The sequence below is a fragment of the Chiloscyllium plagiosum genome, unplaced genomic scaffold, assembly GCF_037043375.1.
Source record: "Chiloscyllium plagiosum isolate Xiang-an unplaced genomic scaffold, Cpla_swu_hap1 HiC_scaffold_31, whole genome shotgun sequence".
Classification (NCBI taxonomy): domain Eukaryota; kingdom Metazoa; phylum Chordata; class Chondrichthyes; order Orectolobiformes; family Hemiscylliidae; genus Chiloscyllium; species Chiloscyllium plagiosum.
In genome coordinates, this window is record NW_028270169.1 from 10052585 (window position 1) to 10071223 (window position 18639).

General features: G+C 47.9%; 1 protein-coding gene and 2 non-coding genes across 3 annotated transcripts in view; all 3 read right to left on the reverse strand.

Moving 5' to 3' along the window:
• Window positions 1-18639, reverse strand: part of LOC148141855 (inactive serine/threonine-protein kinase TEX14-like) — a 71704-nt gene that overhangs the window by 24190 nt on the left and 28875 nt on the right. The gene's annotated exons all lie outside the window — the stretch shown is intronic.
• Window positions 5358-5574, reverse strand: LOC122564243 (small nucleolar RNA U3). The gene has a single exon (XR_006315840.2). It is a non-coding gene; the product is annotated as a small nucleolar RNA U3 (small nucleolar RNA).
• On the reverse strand, window positions 15135-15354 carry LOC122564245 (small nucleolar RNA U3). The gene has a single exon (XR_006315842.1). It is a non-coding gene; the product is annotated as a small nucleolar RNA U3 (small nucleolar RNA).

Genomic DNA, 18639 nt, shown 5'->3' on the forward strand with positions numbered 1-18639 from the left:
AACTGTGATGATCATAATCTAATCAATAAAAAAATCAAAAGTCAAATATGCATCGCCACAAACCAGCAGGCAGTGTCATATGATATCACTTTCATATTCATCATTCAGTAAGATGTTGCATGGCTCCTAGCTCATACAAACTAATCACAATCAGGAATATAGAACAGTACAGCACAGTACAGGCTCATCGACCCTCAATGTCATGCCAACCTTTTATCTTACTCTAAGATCAAACTAACCTACATACTATACATTTTACAATCATCCACGTGCCTATCCAAGAGTTGCTTAAATGTCCCTAATGTATCTGACTCTACCACCACTGCTGCAGTGCATTCCACACGCTCACCACTCTCTGCGTAAAGAACCGACCTCTCACATCTCTTCGAAACCATCCTCCAATCACCTTAAAATTATGTCCCCTCGTGATAGCCATTTCTGCCCTGGGAAAAAGTCTCTGGCTATACACTCTATCTATGTTGCTTATCATCTTATACACCTCTATAACATCACCTCTCAACCTTCTTCCCTCCAATGAGAAAAGCCCGGGCTCCCTCAACCTTTCTTCATAAGTCATGTCCTCTAGTCCAGGCACCAACCTGGTAAATCTCCTCTGCGCCCTCTCTAAAGCTTCCACATCTTTCCAATAGTGAAGCAACCAGAACTGAACATAATATTCTAAGTGTGGTCTAGCCAGGGCTTTATAGAGCTGCAACATAACCTCACGGCTCTTAAACTCAATCCCCCTGCTAATGAAAGCCGACACACCATAAGCCTTCTTAACAACCCTATCAACTTGGGTGGCAACTTTGAGGGATCTATGGACGTGGACCTCAAAATCCCTCTATTCCTCCACACTGCCAAGAATCCTGCCTTTAACCCTGTAATCTCCATTCAAATTCAACCTTCCAGAATGAATCACTTCACACTTTTCCAGTTTGAACTCCATCTGCCACTACACAGCCCAGCTCTGCATCCAATAGATATCCCACTGCAACCTACAACAGCACTCCACATGATCCAAAACTCCATCAACCTTTGTGTCATTGGCAAACCTAATAACGCACCCTTCCACTTCCTCATCCAAGTCATTTATAAAAATCACAAAGAACAGATCCCTGTGGAATACCACTGGTCACTGAGCTCCAGGCTGAATACTTTCTATCAACTACCACCCTCTGTCTTCTATGGACCAGCCAATTCAGTATCCAGACAGAAAAATTTCTTATATCTCATGCCTCCTTACTTTCTGAATGAGCCTACATTGGGAACCTTATCAAATGCCTTGCCAAAATCCATGTACACCACATTCACCTTCGTCAACATGTTTTGTCACATCCTCAAAGAATTCAATAAAGCTTGTGAGTTATAACCCACCCCTCACAAAGCCATGTTGACTATCTCTAATCAAGCTATGCTTTTCCAAATAATCATAAATCCTGCTTCTCGGAAATTCTCCAATAATTTTCCCACCACCGATGTAAGACTGACTGGTCTGTAATTCCCAGGGTTATCCGTATTCCCCATCTTGAACAAGGGAATAACATCTTTGATTCTCCAATCATCTGGCACTACTCCAGTAACAGTGAGTATGCAAAGATCATTGCTAAAAGTGCAGCAATCTCTTTCTTTGCTTCCCGCAGTAACCTTGGGTACATCCCGTCTGGCCCAGGGAACTCATGTTTTTCAAAATTTCCAGCACATCCTCCTTCCTAGCATCAACCTGTTCAAGTGTATCAGCCTGTTTCATGCTGTCCTTACAAACAACAAAATCCCTCTCACGAGTGAATACTTAAGCAAAGTATTCATTAAAGGCCTCCCCTTACCCCCTCTGACTCCAGGCACAAGTTCCCTCCACTATCCCTGATTGGCCCTCCTCTCACTCTGGCCATCCTCTTGTTCCTCACATAAGTGTAGAACACCATGGGGTTTCCTTGATCCTAACCGCCAAGGTTTTTTCATGCCCCCTTCAAGCTCTTCTAAGTCCATTCTTCAGTTCCTTCCTGGCTATCCTGCAACCCTCTAAAGCCCTGTCTGATCTTTCCTTCCTCAACCTTAAGTAAGCTTCCTTAAGGAAGTACAGTAAAGCCCCTGAGAAGAGGGTAAATGAATAAACTCCATTTAGAATCACATATCAGAAGCTAATTTTTACCCTTCCCAAACACAACAACTTCGTGTCTGAGGCTGAACAAACCGCTTGCAATCCTGGTGTAACATTTGACCTCAAGATGAGGTCACAGAGAGCTCTACATTTCTGACAACAGATTCTGATCAGGGCTTCTTCGGGAATGGGGAGCAGTACTTCCATTCTGACAATTCTCTCCTACACTGGAACTGTCAGGGAACAGAAATCACGTCCACATTCACAGCAGTGAGCAGAGTGTGGCTGATGGATGTGGAAGGCTCCTTTAGGGTCTTGGATAGAGGTGAGGGAGGAGGTGTGGGCGCAGGTTTTACAGTTCCTGCGGTGGCAGGGGAAAGTGCCAGGATGGGAGGGTGGGTTGTAGGGGGGCGTGGACCTGACCAGGTAGTCACGGAGGGAACGGTCTTCGCATAAGGCGGAAAGGGGTGGGAGGGAAATATATCCCTGGTGGTAGGGTCTTTTTGGAGGTGGCGGAAATGTCGGCGGATGATTTGGTTTATGCGAAGGTTGGTAGGGTGGAAGGTGAGCACCAGGGGCGTTCTGTCCTTGTTACAGTTGAAGGGGTGAGGTTTGAGGGCGGAGGTGCGGGATGTGGACGAGATGCATTGGAGGGCATCTTTAACCACGTGGGAAGGGAAATTGCGGTCTCTAAAGAAGGGTGGAACTGGTCCTCCTGGGAGCAGATATGGCGGAGGCGGAGGAATGAGCAGAGCCTCTTCTGAAATTTAAAGGTTCAGAATCACAGACAACCGCTTTGATCGCTGCAGGTAAATGCTAACTACATAAAGTTATTATGGGGTTAGTGTGCTGGGGCTGATGGGTACCTGTTGATCAGGTTAAGTGTATAGAGTGTCAAGATGCCATTTGAGTAACAGGTAGAATGTCAGCTGAATAGGCTGTGGAATGCCAGTGCTTCAGAGTCAAATAGATGTGATGCCAAGTGAGTAGGTGAGGGTGTCATTTGGGTAAGGTGCCAACTCATAAGGGAAAATTTGGCAAGGGATAGGATGCAAAGTGGGTAAGATATCAAGTCGATATGTAGTACAATGCTAGGGTACATGCTGGCAAGGGGGCAGGTGACTGTTGCTGTGTTTACTGTTACATCAGAGAGGATAGCGAGGGTATTGTAAACCTGGGGCATCTGGTCAGTGGAAGGGAGTGGTGGCAGATTTTGTCTGCATTGTGACAATGGATACAATATCGGGAAGGAAAGGATGGGATGGGTCAGGTCTGGAGCGGATGGAAATGGTTAGTATGTTCAGGATATAAACGTTAAACTGAAATCAGAATTGACAAAAGCAAATCAGAACATGAGTGTTCTAAAACAACTGGTTCACCTCCCGACTTCCAACGGTTGTTCACTGCTACATGGGACCATTCAGGAGTATCATACAACACTTTATCAATTGATTTATTTGCGGTTGATTTATTCGTTGCCACGTGCATTTGTTACCAATCGTGAGAAAAATGTTATATAATGTCTCCACTCTCCAGCGCCCTCTTAAAACACAGAAATAAACAGATGCAGAGTATAAAGGTAGCAAAATAAAGAAATAAAGTTAAAAGGTTTACCATTACAATCCTTTTGAAGTGCTTAGCCCTCGACATTGATCCGGTCTCTTCCACTCCAACACTGAGACCAACACTAGCACGATGCAGTCTGTTAGCCTTGAGTCCCATCACTGTGCCCCACCACAGAACAGCATCGCCATTCTGCAACGCTATCTTGACTCTACCAACAACGCCGCTACCATGATTTTGCACTGAGCTGATCTCACCAATGCAGACACTGCTGAAGCCTAGTAGAAAGTGAGGACTGTAGATGCTGGAGATGAGACTCGAGAGTGTGGTGATGGAAAAGCACAGCAGGTCAGATAACATCCAAGGAGCAGGAGAATCAACGTTTCGGATATAAGCCTGTCAGGCACTAAATCTAAATTCGTCTCCCTCTCCCGCCACCACCGGAAACAAAACTTTCCTCTGACACGCTTGATGCCTAGTTGCCATTCAGGCTCTCCACAAGAAGGTACATAAGTTAAAGTTTAAAAAAGAGAAAGAAAGGAAAAATGGACAAGTGGACAGACCATATAAGCTCCAGACACACTTTCCACTTGATGGAAGTGTAGAATTCCAACAACACTCAAAATAACTCCAACACCATCAAGTATGTAACATCCTGCTTGATCAGCTTTCTATCGTCACTTTAAATATTTGATCACTCCATTACTGCCGTACGCTGGCATGGTGTGAATCATCCACAAGATGTTCCACTGCAACTGAACATGCCAAAGATTCCTCAACAGGACCCAATGGATGGCTACAAGGAAAGGGAAGCAGAACAAAGAAAACCAACGCCTTTACCCACGGCACACACACCACCTTAACTTAAAAAAAAATTCATAATTTCTTCAGACACCAGATCAACCTAGAATTCCATGCTGAACAGAACTACAGATATACAAAAATAGGCTACATTAGTTCAAGAAGCAAAGTCAAACAGGTAAAGTTGCCATACTCTTACTGGAGGTACACAGAAAGAAATGGTTTAGAGGGATATGGCCCAAATGTAGGCAAATGGGACGAGTTTGGTTTAGGAAATCTGGTCAGCATGGACGTGTTGGGCCAAAGGCTCTGTTTCCATGCTGTATGCCTCTATGACAATCAGCTGCTTTCTCATTCATGGGCAATAAACCTTTTATTTAAAACATATACTTTACTCATAAAAATTTCTTTGCAGACATTTATAGTCACTAAAGCAGTTCAATTCTGTACAATCTTTGCATATGGAGAAGAAACATTGGCATTTGACTTTCCCGACCATGCTAACAAACAAATCCAAATCATTTCTTACATATGCAAGATAGTATTTCCATGTATTCGAGACACAAGAAAGTTCTTACAAGTAAATGGACCCCCAATGTACTTTGTCTGAAAGATAATAGACAGTGGTCTTTCTCTATTACACTTTGGCAGCAGCTGCCCTCAGCTTTACTGCATCCATCAGCACATAATCCCAGATCTTGCATTGTACCAGCTTCTGAAGAATCACCAGTGCTACCTAGAGCTGACAAACATTTCAGACTGCAAAAATATACTTCATTCATAAGCCTAAGCTGAGGCATACCTCACAAACCTTATACAAGAGGATGAGTTGAAAAGGAATTCTAAGCACACAATAAACAAGAACCTATTTTTGGGGTTTAATGGAAGACAAGCCACTCAGATTGTATTCACCTAATCCAGCTCTCTATAAAAAAAAGAGGCAGAACATTCATCAATGGCAAAGAGCAGCTGCTTAAAGCAATACTCAATGCCTACTTGCTGCTCAGAGGAGAACACTATAAATCCTCTTATGGTTTGTGAGACCAAACACTGCAGAATCCATTTCTCTAGGAAAGAACAATAGAAATGATCCCTAAGAGTATAATCTCAACAAACTAAACACACAAATTCAGATGGCAATACCACAGACACACATCACAGTTAGGGACTGGGTCTCTAATTCACCAATTTTTTCATTAGTATTCTTACCAGTCATTTAATTTGCATTATATCATAAAATAAATATATAAAAGTTGAATATTTTTCTGTTTCATTCCATTGAAGACACAAATTCACAAACTGTGATTATCATAATCTATTCAATAGACAAATCAAAAGTTAAGTATGCATCACTAGAAACCAGCAGACTATATTGGGTGTGGGCGTTTGCACTCCCTTTTTGATTTCCTTAAAAACCTTCTCCTCTGTTTTTGGCTGCACTTCAGTCCCACGCTCCTGATCTTTGGGCACCCGGTACGGAGGAAGGAGGGCAGGTCTGAAGACCTCCTCGTGGGTCTGCTCCTGGGCCTGGCCAAACTGGCCATCAACAGGTCCAGGCAGCGGGCCGTGGAGGGGGTCGTTAAGGCCGACTGCCTGCCCCTCTTCCGCGGTTACGTTAGAGCCCGGGTGTCCTTGGAGAAGGAGCACGCGGTGTCCACCAACACCCTGGAGTTGTTCAGGGAGAGGTGGGCGCCGCAGGGAGTGGAGTGCATCATTTCTCCCTCCAACTCTATTTTGATTTAGTCCCTACCCTCCCCTTCACTGTTTTGATCACACAGCACTGCCCTTTGATGTGAGGGGCAGTGCTTGTCACTGGCCACCCGGGTGTTTTCCTATCTTCCTGGTGGTGGAAATTGAATAAAGATTGGTGCACTTTGTGTCTTTCACTGTGTCTCACACCTGCACACACACACCATGGGTGCTGGGGATAAAATAAGCACTACCGCACTTAGGTTAAAAGATAAAAAGAAAAAAAAAGAAAGAAAAAAAAAAGAAAAAAAAAGAAAAAATAAAAATAAAAAAAAAAATAATAAAATTCTGCCACCATTTCTCCCTCCAATTCTATTTTGATTTAGTCCCTACCCTCCCCTTCACTGTTTTAAGAACAGAAAGAAAAAAAAAAAAAAAAAAAAAGAAACCAGCAGACTATATTGGGTGTGGGCGTTTGCACTCCCTTTTTGATTTCCTTAAAAACCTTCTCCTCTGTTTTTGGCTGCACTTCAGTCCCACGCTCCTGATCTTTGGGCACCCGGTACGGAGGAAGGAGGGCAGGTCTGAAGACCTCCTCGTGGGTCTGCTCCTGGGCCTGGCCAAACTGGCCATCAACAGGTCCAGGCAGCGGGCCGTGGAGGGGGTCGTTAAGGCCGACTGCCTGCCCCTCTTCCACGGTTATGTTAGAGCCCGGGTGTCCTTGGAGAAGGAGCACGCGGCGTCGACCAACACCCTGGAGTTGTTCAGGGAGAGGTGGGCGCCGCAGGGAGTGGAGTGCATCATTTCTCCCTCCAACTCTATTTTGATTTAGTCCCTACCCTCCCCTTCACTGTTTTGATCACACAGCATTGCCATTTGATGTGAAGGGCAGTGTTTGTCACTGGCCACCCGGATGTTTTCCTATCTTCCTGGTGGTGGAATTTGAATAAAGATTGGTGCACTTTGTGTCTTTCACTGTGTCACCCACCTGCACACACACCATGGGTGCTGGGGATAAAATAAGCACTACCGCACTTAGGTGGTAGTGTGGGGGTTAAAAGAAAAATAGAAGAAAAAAAAAGAAAAAATATATATAAATAGGGATTCACACAGCACTGCCCTTTGATGTGAAGGGCAGTGTTTGTCACTGGCCACCCGGGTGTTTTCCTATCTTCCTGGTGATGGAAAAAAGAAAAAAAAAAGAGAAACCAGCAGACTATATTGGGTGTGGGCGTTTGCACTCCCTTTTTGATTTCCTTAAAAACCTTCTCCTCTGTTTTTGGCTGCACTTCAGTCCCACGCTCCTGATCTTTGGGCACCCGGTACGGAGGAAGGAGGGCAGGTCTGAAGACCTCCTCGTGGGTCTGCTCCTGGGCCTGGCCAAACTGGCCATCAACAGGTCCAGGCAGCGGGCCGTGGAGGGGGCCGTTAAGGGCGACTGCTTGCCGCTCTTCCGCGGTTACGTTAGGGCCCGGGTGTCCTTGGAGAAGGAGCACGCGGTGTCGACCAACACCCTGGAGTTGTTCAGGGAGAGGTGGGCGCCGCAGGGAGTGGAGTGCATCATTTCTCCCTCCAATTCTATTTTGATTTACTCCCTAACCTCCCCTTCACTGTTTTGATCACACAGCACTGCCCTTTGATGTGAAGGGCAGTGTTTGTCACTGGCCACTCGGGTGTTTTCCTATCGTCCTGGTGGTGGAAATCGAATAAAGATTCGTACACTTTGTGTCTTTCACTGTGTCTCACACCTGCACACACACACACACCATGGGTGCTGGGGATAAAATAAGCACTACCGCACTTAGGTGGTAGAGTGGGGGTTAAAATTAAAAAATAAAAAAAAGGGAAAAAAAGAAGAAAAAAAAGAAGAAAAAAAGAAACCAGCAGACTATATTGGGTGTGGGCGTTTGCACTCCCTTTTTGATTTCCTTAAAAACCTTCTCCTCTGCTTTTGGCTGCACTTCAGTCCCACGCTCCTGATCTTTGGGCACCCGGTACGGAGGAAGGAGGGCAGGTCTGAAGACCTCCTCGTGGGTCTGCTCCTGGGCCTGGCCAAACTGGCCATCAACAGGTCCAGGCAGCGGGCCGTGGAGGGGGTCGTTAAGGCCGACTGCCTGCCCCTCTTCCGCGGTTACGTTAGGGCCCGGGTGTCCTTGGAGAAGGAGGACGCGGTGTCCACCAACACCCTGGAGTTGTTCAGGGAGAGGTGGGTGCCGCAGGGAGTGGAGTGCATCATTTCTCCCTCCAATTCTATTTTGATTTAGTCCCTACCCTCCCCTTCACTGTTTTGATCACACAGCACTGCCCTTTGATGTGAAGGGCAGTGTTTATCACTGGCCACTCGGGTGTTTTCCTATCTTCCTGGTGGTGGAAATCGAATAAAGATTCGTGCACTTTGTGTCTTTCACTGTTTCTCACACCTGCACACACACACACCATGGGTGCTGGGGATAAAATAAGCACTACCGCACTTAGGTGGTAGTGTGGGGGTTAAAATTAAAAAATAAAAAAAGGAAAAAAAAGAAGAAAGAAAAAAAAAGAAACCAGCAGACTATATTGGGTGTGGGCGTTTGCACTCCCTTTTTGATTTCCTTAAAAACCTTCTCCTCTGATTCTGGCTGCACTTCAGTCCCACGCTCCTGATCTTTGGGCACCCGGTACGGAGGAAGGAGGGCAGGTCTGAAGACCTCCTCGTGGGTCTGCTCCTGGGCCTGGCCAAACTGGCCATCAACAGGTCCAGGCAGCGGGCCGTGGAGGGGGTCGTTAAGGCCGACTGCCTGCCCCTCTTCCGCGGTTACGTTAGGGCCCGGGTGTCCTTGGAGAAGGAACACGCGGTGTCGACCAACACACTGGAGTTGTTCAGGGAGAGGTGGGTGCCGCAGGGAGTGGAGTACATTATTTCTCCCTCCAATTCTATTTTGATTTAGTCCCTACCCTCCCCTTCACTGTTTTCATCACACAGCACTGTCCCTTGATGTGAAGGGCAGTGCTTGTCACTGGCCACCCGGGTGTTTTCCTATCTTCCTGGTGGTGGAAATTGAATAAAGATTCGTGCACTTTGTGTCTTTCACTGTGTCTCACACCTGCACACACACACCATGGGTGCTGGGGAAAAAATAAGCACTACCGCACTTAGGTGGTAGTGTGGGGGTTAAAAAAAACAAAAAAATAAAATAAAATGGTGTCCCTACCAAAAAAAAAGAAAAAAGAAAAGAAAAAAAAAGAAATACAACCAGGCGGAGCAGGGAGTGGAGTGCATTATTTCTCCCTCCAACTCTATTTTGATTTAGCCCCTCCCCTCCCCTTCACTGTTTTGATCACACAGCACTGTCCCTTGATGTGAAGGGCAGTGCTTGTCACTGGCCACCCGGGTGTTTTCCTATCTTCCTGGTGGTGGAAATTGAATAAAGATTCATGCACTTTGTGTCTTCCACTGTGTCTCACACCTGCGCACACACACCATGGGTAAAAAAAAGAAAAAAGAAACCAGCAGACTATATTGGGTGTGGGCGTTTGCACTCCCTTTTTGATTTCCTTAAAAATCTTTTCCTCTGTTTCTGGCTGCACTTCAGTCCCACGCTCCTGATCTTTGGGCACCCGGTACGGAGGAAGGAGGGCAGGTCTGAAGACCTCCTCGTGGGTCTGCTCCTGGGCCTGGCCAAACTGGCCATCAACAGGTCCAGGCAGCGGGCCGTGGAGGGGGCCGTTAAGGGCGACTGCTTGCCCCTCTTCCGCGGTTACGTTAGGGCCCGGGTGTCCTTGGAGAAGGAGCACGCGGTGTCGACCAACACCCTGGAGTTGTTCAGGGAGAGGTGGGCGCCGCAGGGAATGGAGTGCATCATTTCTCCCTCCAATTCTATTTTGATTTAGTCCCTAACCTCCCCTTCACTGTTTTGATCACACAGCACTGCCCTTTGATGTGAAGGGCAGTGTTTGTCACTGGCCACTCGGGTGTTTTCCTATCGTCCTGGTGGTCGAAATCGAATAAAGATTCGTACACTTTGTGTCTTTCACTGTGTCTCACACCTGCACACACACACACCATGGGTGCTGGGGATAAAATAAGCACTACCGCACTTAGGTGGTAGAGTGGGGGTTAAAATTAAAAAATAAAAAAAAGGGAAAAAAAGAAGAAAAAAAAGAAGAAAGAAAAAAAAAGAAACCAGCAGACTATATTGGGTGTGGGCGTTTGCACTCCCTTTTTGATTTCCTTAAAAACCTTCTCCTCTGCTTTTGGCTGCACTTCAGTCCCACGCTCCTGATCTTTGGGCACCCGGTACGGAGGAAGGAGGGCAGGTCTGAAGACCTCCTCGTGGGTCTGCTCCTGGGCCTGGCCAAACTGGCCATCAACAGGTCCAGGCAGCGGGCCGTGGAGGGGGTCGTTAAGGCCGACTGCCTGCCCCTCTTCCGCGGTTACGTTAGTGCCCGGGTGTCCTTGGAGAAGGAGCACGCGGTGTCCACCAACACCCTGGAGTTGTTCAGGGAGAGGTGGGTGCCGCAGGGAGTGGAGTGCATCATTTCTCCCTCCAATTCTATTTTGATTTAGTCCCTACCCTCCCCTTCACTGTTTTGATCACACAGCACTGCCCTTTGATGTGAAGGGCAGTGTTTGTCACTGGCCACTCGGGTGTTTTCCTATCTTCCTGGTGGTGGAAATCGAATAAAGATTCGTGCACTTTGTGTCTTTCACTGTTTCTCACACCTGCACACACACACACCATGGGTGCTGGGGATAAAATAAGCACTACCGCACTTAGGTGGTAGTGTGGGGGTTAAAATTAAAAAATAAAAAAAAAGGAAAAAAAAGAAGAAAGAAAAAAAAAAGAAACCAGCAGACTATATTGGGTGTGGGCGTTTGCACTCCCTTTTTGATTTCCTTAAAAACCTTCTCCTCTGTTTCTGGCTGCACTTCAGTCCCACGCTCCTGATCTTTGGGCACCCGGTACGGAGGAAGGAGGGCAGGTCTGAAGACCTCCTCGTGGGTCTGCTCCTGGGCCTGGCCAAACTGGCCATCAACAGGTCCAGGCAGCGGGCCGTGGAGGGGGTCGTTAAGGCCGACTGCCTGCCCCTCTTCCGCGGTTACGTGAGGGCCCGCGTGTCCTTGGAGAAGGAGCACGCGGTGTCCACCAACACCCTGGAGTTGTTCAGGGAGAGGTGGGCGCCGCAGGGAGTGGAGTGCATTATTTCTCCCTCCAATTCTATTTTGATTTTGTCCCTACCCTCCCCTTCACTGTTTTGATCACACAGCACTGCCCTTTGATGTGAAGGGCAGTGCTTGTCAGTGGCCACCCGGGTGTTTTCCTATCTTCCTGGTGGTGGAAATTGAATAAAGATTGGTGCACTTTATGAAAAAAAAACAACTGGGAGGCCTTTGTGTCTTCCACTGTGTCTCACACCTGCACACACACACACCATGGGTGCTGGGGATGAAATAAGCACTACCGCATTTAGGTGGTAGTGTGGGAGTTAATTTAAAAAATAAATTAATAAAAAAACAAAAAATAGAAAATAAACAGGAGTGTCCCCTACCCTCCCCCTCACTGTTTTTGATCACACAGAAAAAAATAAATAAATAAATAAACAGGTGACCCCTTTGATGTGAAGGGCAAGAAGAAAAAAAGAAAGCAGCAGACTATATTGGGTGTGGGCGTTTGCACTCCCTTTTTGATTTCCTGAAAACCCTTCTCCTCTGTTTCTGGCTGCACTTCAGTCCCACGCTCCTGATCTTTGGGCACCCGGTACGGAGGAAGGAGGGCAGGTCTGAAGACCTCCTCGTGGCTCTGCTCCTGGGCCTGGCCAAACTGGACATCAACAGGTCCAGGCAGCGGGCCGTGGAGGGGGTCGTTAGGGCCGACTGCCTGCCCCTCTTCCGCGGTTATGTTAGAGCCCGGGTGTCCTTGGAGAAGGAGGACGCGGTGTCGACCAACACCCTGGAGTTGTTCAGGGAGAGGTGGGCGCCACAGGGAGTGGAGTGCATCATTTCTCCCTCCAACTCTATTTTGATTTAGTGCCTACCCTCCCCTTCACTGTTTTGATCACACAGCACTGCCCTTTGATGTGAAGAGCAGTGTTTGTCACTGGCCACCCGGGTGTTTTCCTATCTTCCTGGTGGTGGAAATTGAATAAAGATTGGTGCACTTTGTGTCTTTCACTGTGTCTCACACCTGCACACACACACCATGGGTGCTGGGGAAAAAAATAAGCACTACCGCACTTAGGTGGTAGTGTAAGGGTTAAATAAAAATAAAAAAATAAAAAAAAATAAACAGGAGATTTAAACAGGAGATTCTGTAGAAAACAAAAAGAAACCAGCAGACTATATTGGGTGTGGGCGTTTGCACTCCCTTTTTGATTTCCTTAAAAACCTTCTCCTCTGTTTCTGGCTGCACTTCAGTCCCACGCTCCTGATCTTTGGGCACCCGGTACGGAGGAAGGAGGGCAGGTCTGAAGACCTCCTCGTGGGTCTGCTCCTGGGCCTGGCCAAACTGGCCATCAACAGGTCCAGGCAGCGGGCCGTGGAGGGGGTCGTTAGGGCCGACTGCCTGCCCCTCTTCCGCGGTTATGTTAGAGCCCGGGTGTCCTTGGAGAAGGAGCACGCGGCGTCGACCAACACCCTGGAGTTGTTCAGGGAGAGGTGGGCGCCGCAGGGAGTGGAGTGCATCATTTCTCCAACTCTATTTTGATTTAGTCCCGACCCTCCCCTTCACTGTTTTTGATCACACAGCATTGCCCTTTGATGTGAAGGGCAGTGTTTGTCACTGGCCACCCGGGTGTTTTCCTATCTTCCTGGTGGTGGAATTTGAATAAAGATTCGTGCACCTTGTGTCTTTCACTGTGTCTCACACCTGCACACACACACCATGGGTACTGGGGAAAAAAAATAAGCACTACCGCACTTAGGTGGTAGTGTGGGGGTTAAAAAGAGAAAAAAAAAAATAAAAAATAATAATAATATCAGGATTGGAGAGGTGGGTGCTGCAGGGAGTGGAGTGCATCATTTCTCCCTCCAATTCTATTTTGATTTAGTCCCTACCCTCCCCCTTCACTGTTTTGAAAAAAAAGAAAAAGAAGAAAAAAAAAAGAAAAAAATATATAACCAGGAGGTGGGGGTTAAAGGGAAAAAGAAGGAGCACGCGGTGTCCACCAACACCCTGGAGTTGTTCAGGGAGAGGTGGGTGCCGCAGGGAGTGGAGTGCATCATTTCTCCCTCCAATTCTATTTTGATTTAGTCCCTACCCTCCCCTTCACTGTTTTGATCACACAGCACTGCCCTTTGATGTGAAGGGCAGTGTTTGTCACTGGCCACTCGGGTGTTTTCCTATCTTCCTGGTGGTGGAAATCGAATAAAGATTCGTGCACTTTGTGTCTTTCACTGTTTCTCACACCTGCACACACACACACCATGGGTGCTGGGGATAAAATAAGCACTACCGCACTTAGGTGATAGTGTGGGGGTTAAAATTAAAAAATAAAAAAAAAAGGAAAAAAAAGAAGAAAGAAAAAAAAAAGAAACCAGCAGACTATATTGGGTGTGGGCATTTGCACTCCCTTTTTGATTTCCTGAAAAACCTTCTCCTCTGTTTCTGGCTACACTTCAGTCCCACGCTCCTGATCTTTGGGCACCCGGTACGGAGGAAGGAGGGCAGGTCTGAAGACCTCCTCGTGGGTCTGCTCCTGGGCCTGGCCAAACTGGACATCAACAGGTCCAGGCAGCGGGCCGTGGAGGGGGTCGTTAGGGCCGACTGCCTGCCCCTCTTCCGCGGTTATGTTAGAGCCCGGGTGTCCTTGGAGAAGGAGCACGCGGTGTCGACCAACACCCTGGAGTTGTTCAGGGAGAGGTGGGTGCCGCAGGGAGTGGAGTGCATCATTTCTCCCTCCAACTCTATTTTGATTTAGTCTCTACCCTCCCCTTCACTGTTTTGATCACACAGCACTGCCCTTTGATGTGAAGGGCAGTGTTTGTCACTGGCCAACCGGGTGTTTTCCTATCTTCCTGGTGGTGGAAATTGAATAAAGATTGGTGCACTTTGTGTCTTTCACTGTGTCTCACACCTGCACACACACACACCATGGTGCTGGGGAAAAAATAAGCACTACCGCACTTAGGTGGTAGTGTGGGGGTTTAGTAAAAAAGAAAAAAAAAGAAAAAAAAAAGAAAAAAAAAGAGAAACCAGCAGGCAGTGTTACTTGGCATCGCTTTCACATTCATCACTCAGTATGATGTGGAGGTGCCAGTGTTAGATTGGTGTGGACAAAGTAAAAATCACACAACACCAGGTTATATTCCAACAGGTTTATTTGGAAGTACTAGCTTTCAGAGTGCTGCTCCTTCGTCAGGTAGTTATGGAGCAGGATCATAAGACTCAGAATTTATAGCACAAGATCAGTGTCATGCAACTGAAACAGTATGTTGAGCAAACCTAGATTGCTGTTATGTCTTTCATCTTTTTGAATGCTTTGCAGGTTTTCATTAACATGTAAGTCCCAGAACTTCTTTCAAGTCACATTCTCAAGATAACAGAAGGTTTTATAAAAAAACAGTGACATCTCAGCTCAGACAATGCATGAAAGGTGTGAGGTTAGAGTCCGTCTGTATCCCAATCTTGAGCCAGGTCAGTGTCTATCTTCCTTCCCACCTACCTGCTCCACCCTCCTCTCCGACCTTTCACTTTCACCCCCACCTTCATCTACCAATCACATTCCCAGCTACCTTCTCCCTGCTGCACTCTCCTCCCATTTATCTCTCTGCCTCCATGGCTCACAAGCCCCATTCCTGATGAAGGGCTTATGCCCGAAACATTGATTCTCCTGCTCCTTGGATGCTGCCTGACCTGCTATGCTTTTCCAGCACAATAGCCAACAGTTGGCAATTTGTGCTGAGAGAGCTCAAAGGCAACAAAACCTTATTGAAGGGAATGAACTTAAAGGGTCTTAATATTAAGCAAAAAGAAATTCTGCTTTTGGCATTAATTTAAGAGAAACCAGTCAGATTGTGTTCTCCTCCAACTCTCCATAACAGAGTGACAGAACACTCATCAATGGCAAAGGGCAGCTGCTCAAGGCAATACTCCACATTTAGATCCTGCTCAGAAGAGGACATTGTGAATCTGCCATTTGGTTTGTGAGATCAAACACTCTAAAACTCATTATTTCAAAAATATACTTTATTCATAGAAATCTTTTGATATCTGTACAGTTAGTGATGCGATTCATATATACATTACGTCTTTACATACAGAGGACAGACTGAGTCATTTGTATTTACAAGTCTGTATGTTAACCATCCAGCTTCTTGGTGTTTAGCTGAGAAGTCAGCGGACCCCAATTACTGAGTAGGCCCCCCGTTGTTCTTCGGCAGGCAGATCTTATACAGTGGTCTTTCCCCACAGGGCTTTGGTGGCACCTGCCCCAACCTTCAGTGCGTCTCGCAGCATGTAGTCCTTGGAATGTACCAGTCTGCAACACTCGGACGAGGCCAACTCTTTCAGCTGGAAGACCAACAAGTTTCGGACAGACCAAAGAGCATCTTTGGTCTGTTGATGATCCTCCAGGCACAAGTGATGTTCGTCTCTGTGTGCATCCCGGGGAACAGACCGTAGAGCATGGAGTCCCACATCATGGAGCTGCTTGGGACAAACCTCAACAAACACCACTGCATTCCACTCCAGACTTCCTTTGCATAGGCACATTCTAGAAGGAGGTGTGTGACAGTCTCACCCCCTCCACAGCTGCTTCGAGGGCAGCGTGCGGTGGCACAGAGTCCGGTCATGCATAAAGGATCTCACAGGCAGAGCCCTTCTCAACACCAGCCAAGCCATGTCTTGGTGCTTGTTGGAAAGTTCTGGCGATGAGGCATTCTGCCAAATGACTTTGACAGTTTGCCCGAGAAACTGCCCAACAGGATCTGCCCTCTCCTTTTCCCGAAGGATCTCAAGGACACTACGTGCTGACCACTTCCTGATGGACTTGCGGTCAAAGGTGTTTTTCTTCATAAACTTCTCCATGAAGGACAGGTGATACGGAACAGTCCAACTACTCGGAGCGTTCCGCGGCAGCGAGGACAGGCCCATCCTTCGCAACACCGCGGACAGGTAGAACCTCAGTACGTAGTGACACTTGGTGTTTGCGTACCAGGGATCCACGCACAGCTTGATGCAGCCACACACAAAGGTGGCCATCAGGGTGAGGGTGGCATTGGGTGTATTTTTTCCCCCGTTGCCCAGATCTTTATACATCGAGTCCCTTCGGACTTGGTCCATCTTTGATCTCCATATAAATTGGAAGATGGCCCGGGTGACTGCAGCGGCACAGGTTCTGGGAATAGGCCAGACCTGTGCCACGTATAATAGCAATGACAGTGCCTCACACCTGAAGAACAGGTTTTTTCCCGCGATGGAGAGCGACCATAGCTTCCATCTGCCCAGTTTCTGCCTCACTTTCCTGATAAGCTTCTCCCAAGACTTGGCGCACGCCCCAGCCACCCCGAACCAAATACCCAGCACCTTCAGGTGGTCGGTCCTGACGGTGAAGGGGATCGAGGATTGGTTGGCCCAGTTCCCAAAGAGCATGGCCTCGCTCTTGCCTCGGTTTACCTTGGCCCCCGAGGCCCGTTCAAATTGGTCACATATGCACATGAGTCTGTGCACGGACAGCGGAACCGAGCAGAAAACGGCAACGTCATCCATGTACAGGGAGGCCTTAACCTGTAGGTCCCCGCTGCCAGGAATAGTCACCCCTCTCAGGCTTGCATCCTTCCTGATGGACTCGGCAAATGGCTCTATGCCGCACACAAACAAGGCAGGAGAGAGAGGGCAGCCCTGCCTGACTCCAGATCTGACTGGGAAGCTATCTGATTCCCACCCATTGACTGAGACTGCACTGACAATGTTGGTGTAGAGCAGTCTGATCCAATTGCAGATTCCCTCCCCAAAGCCCATTTTGGAGAGAACATCTCATATACCTGTGTGATATCCTGTCAAAGGCTTTCTTCTGGTCCAGGCTGATGAGGCAGGTGTCCAACCATCTGTCCTGCACGTAGGCAATCGTAGCCCTGAGGAGTGCGAGACTATCAGCGATCTTCCTGCCCGGCACAGCACAGGTTTGGTCAGGGTGAAACACCGACCCCAGAGCAGACCTGACCCGGTTGGCGATTACCTTTGACAGAATTTTGTAATCCGCATTCAACAGTGAGATTGGTCTCCAATTTTTGAGTTCCTCCCTCTCCCCCTTCCGCTTGTAGATGAGGGTGATGATGCCTTTCCTCATGGATTCACTCATGGTACCTGCCCGAAGCATACTGACATACACCTCCAGCAGGTCCTGGCCAATCAAGTCCCACAGAGCGGAATAGAGCTCGACCGGTAAGCCGTCGCTTCCGGGAGTTTTATTCTTTTCGAAGGACTCGAGGGCCTTGGTCAGCTCGTCCGGAGATAGCGGCTGGTCCAGCCTCTCCCGTGTTCTGTCGTCTAAGACCTCAGAACAGGAACGACTGGGAGGCCGTGCTGTCGGTCGGCTTCGCGTCATACAGACTGGCATAGAAGGATTTACTGATCCTCATGACGTCAGCCTGAGATGACGTTATCGAGCCATCTTCTTCCTTCAGGCTGCTGAGCACGGAGCTCTCTTTGTGCACCTTCTGGAAGAAGAAACATGAGCACGTCTCGTCCTGCTCCATCGAGCGGACCCTGGACCGGAAGATTATCTTGGAAGCCTCTGAAGCAAAGAGCAAGGCTTGTTGGCCCTTCACCTCCTTGAGGTCCTCCATGACATCCACCCCCATTGTCTGCAGCAGGAGCAGGTTCTGCAAACTTTCCTGGAGCTGGGACAGTTTTCCCCGCCTCTCTCTCTCGCCTTCTGAACACCTTTGAGGATGTTCCCTTTTACTGTTTCCCACCAGTCCGCTGGGGACTCAAAGAGGGGCTTCACGGTTCTCCAACCTGCGTAGTCCCTCTTGAGCTCCTCAATGTTTCCCGGGGTCAACAGCTTTGTGTTCAGCTTCCACATTCCCTTACCAGCCCGCTGCTCGTCCTGTAGGTGACAGTCAGCCAGCAGGAGGCAGTGGTCAGAGAAGAACACCGGCTTGACGTCAGTGGATCTGACCGAGAGCGTTCAGGACACAAACAGGTAATCTATCCTTGAGCGGATAGACCCGTCTGCCCGTGACCAGGTGTATCTACGCTGCGCTCCGTCTGCAGGGGTGCTGAAGACGGGTGACTGCAGCATTTTTTTTAATTTCAAAAATATACTTTATTCATATATATTTAATCTATACAATTGGACATGTCATCATTCTGTAAACATTCCATTTCTTTGCGTGTCGAAACAGGGTAATCATTCGTATTCACAGGTTGGTGCGATTACATTGAGCTGAGGCGCCAGCGGAGCCCAAATGACTGCGCGGGCCCCCTGTTCTTCGTTAGGCAGGCAGATGTTACACGGTGGTCTTTCCCCACCGCGCCTTGGCGGCAGCTGCCCCAAGCTTCAGC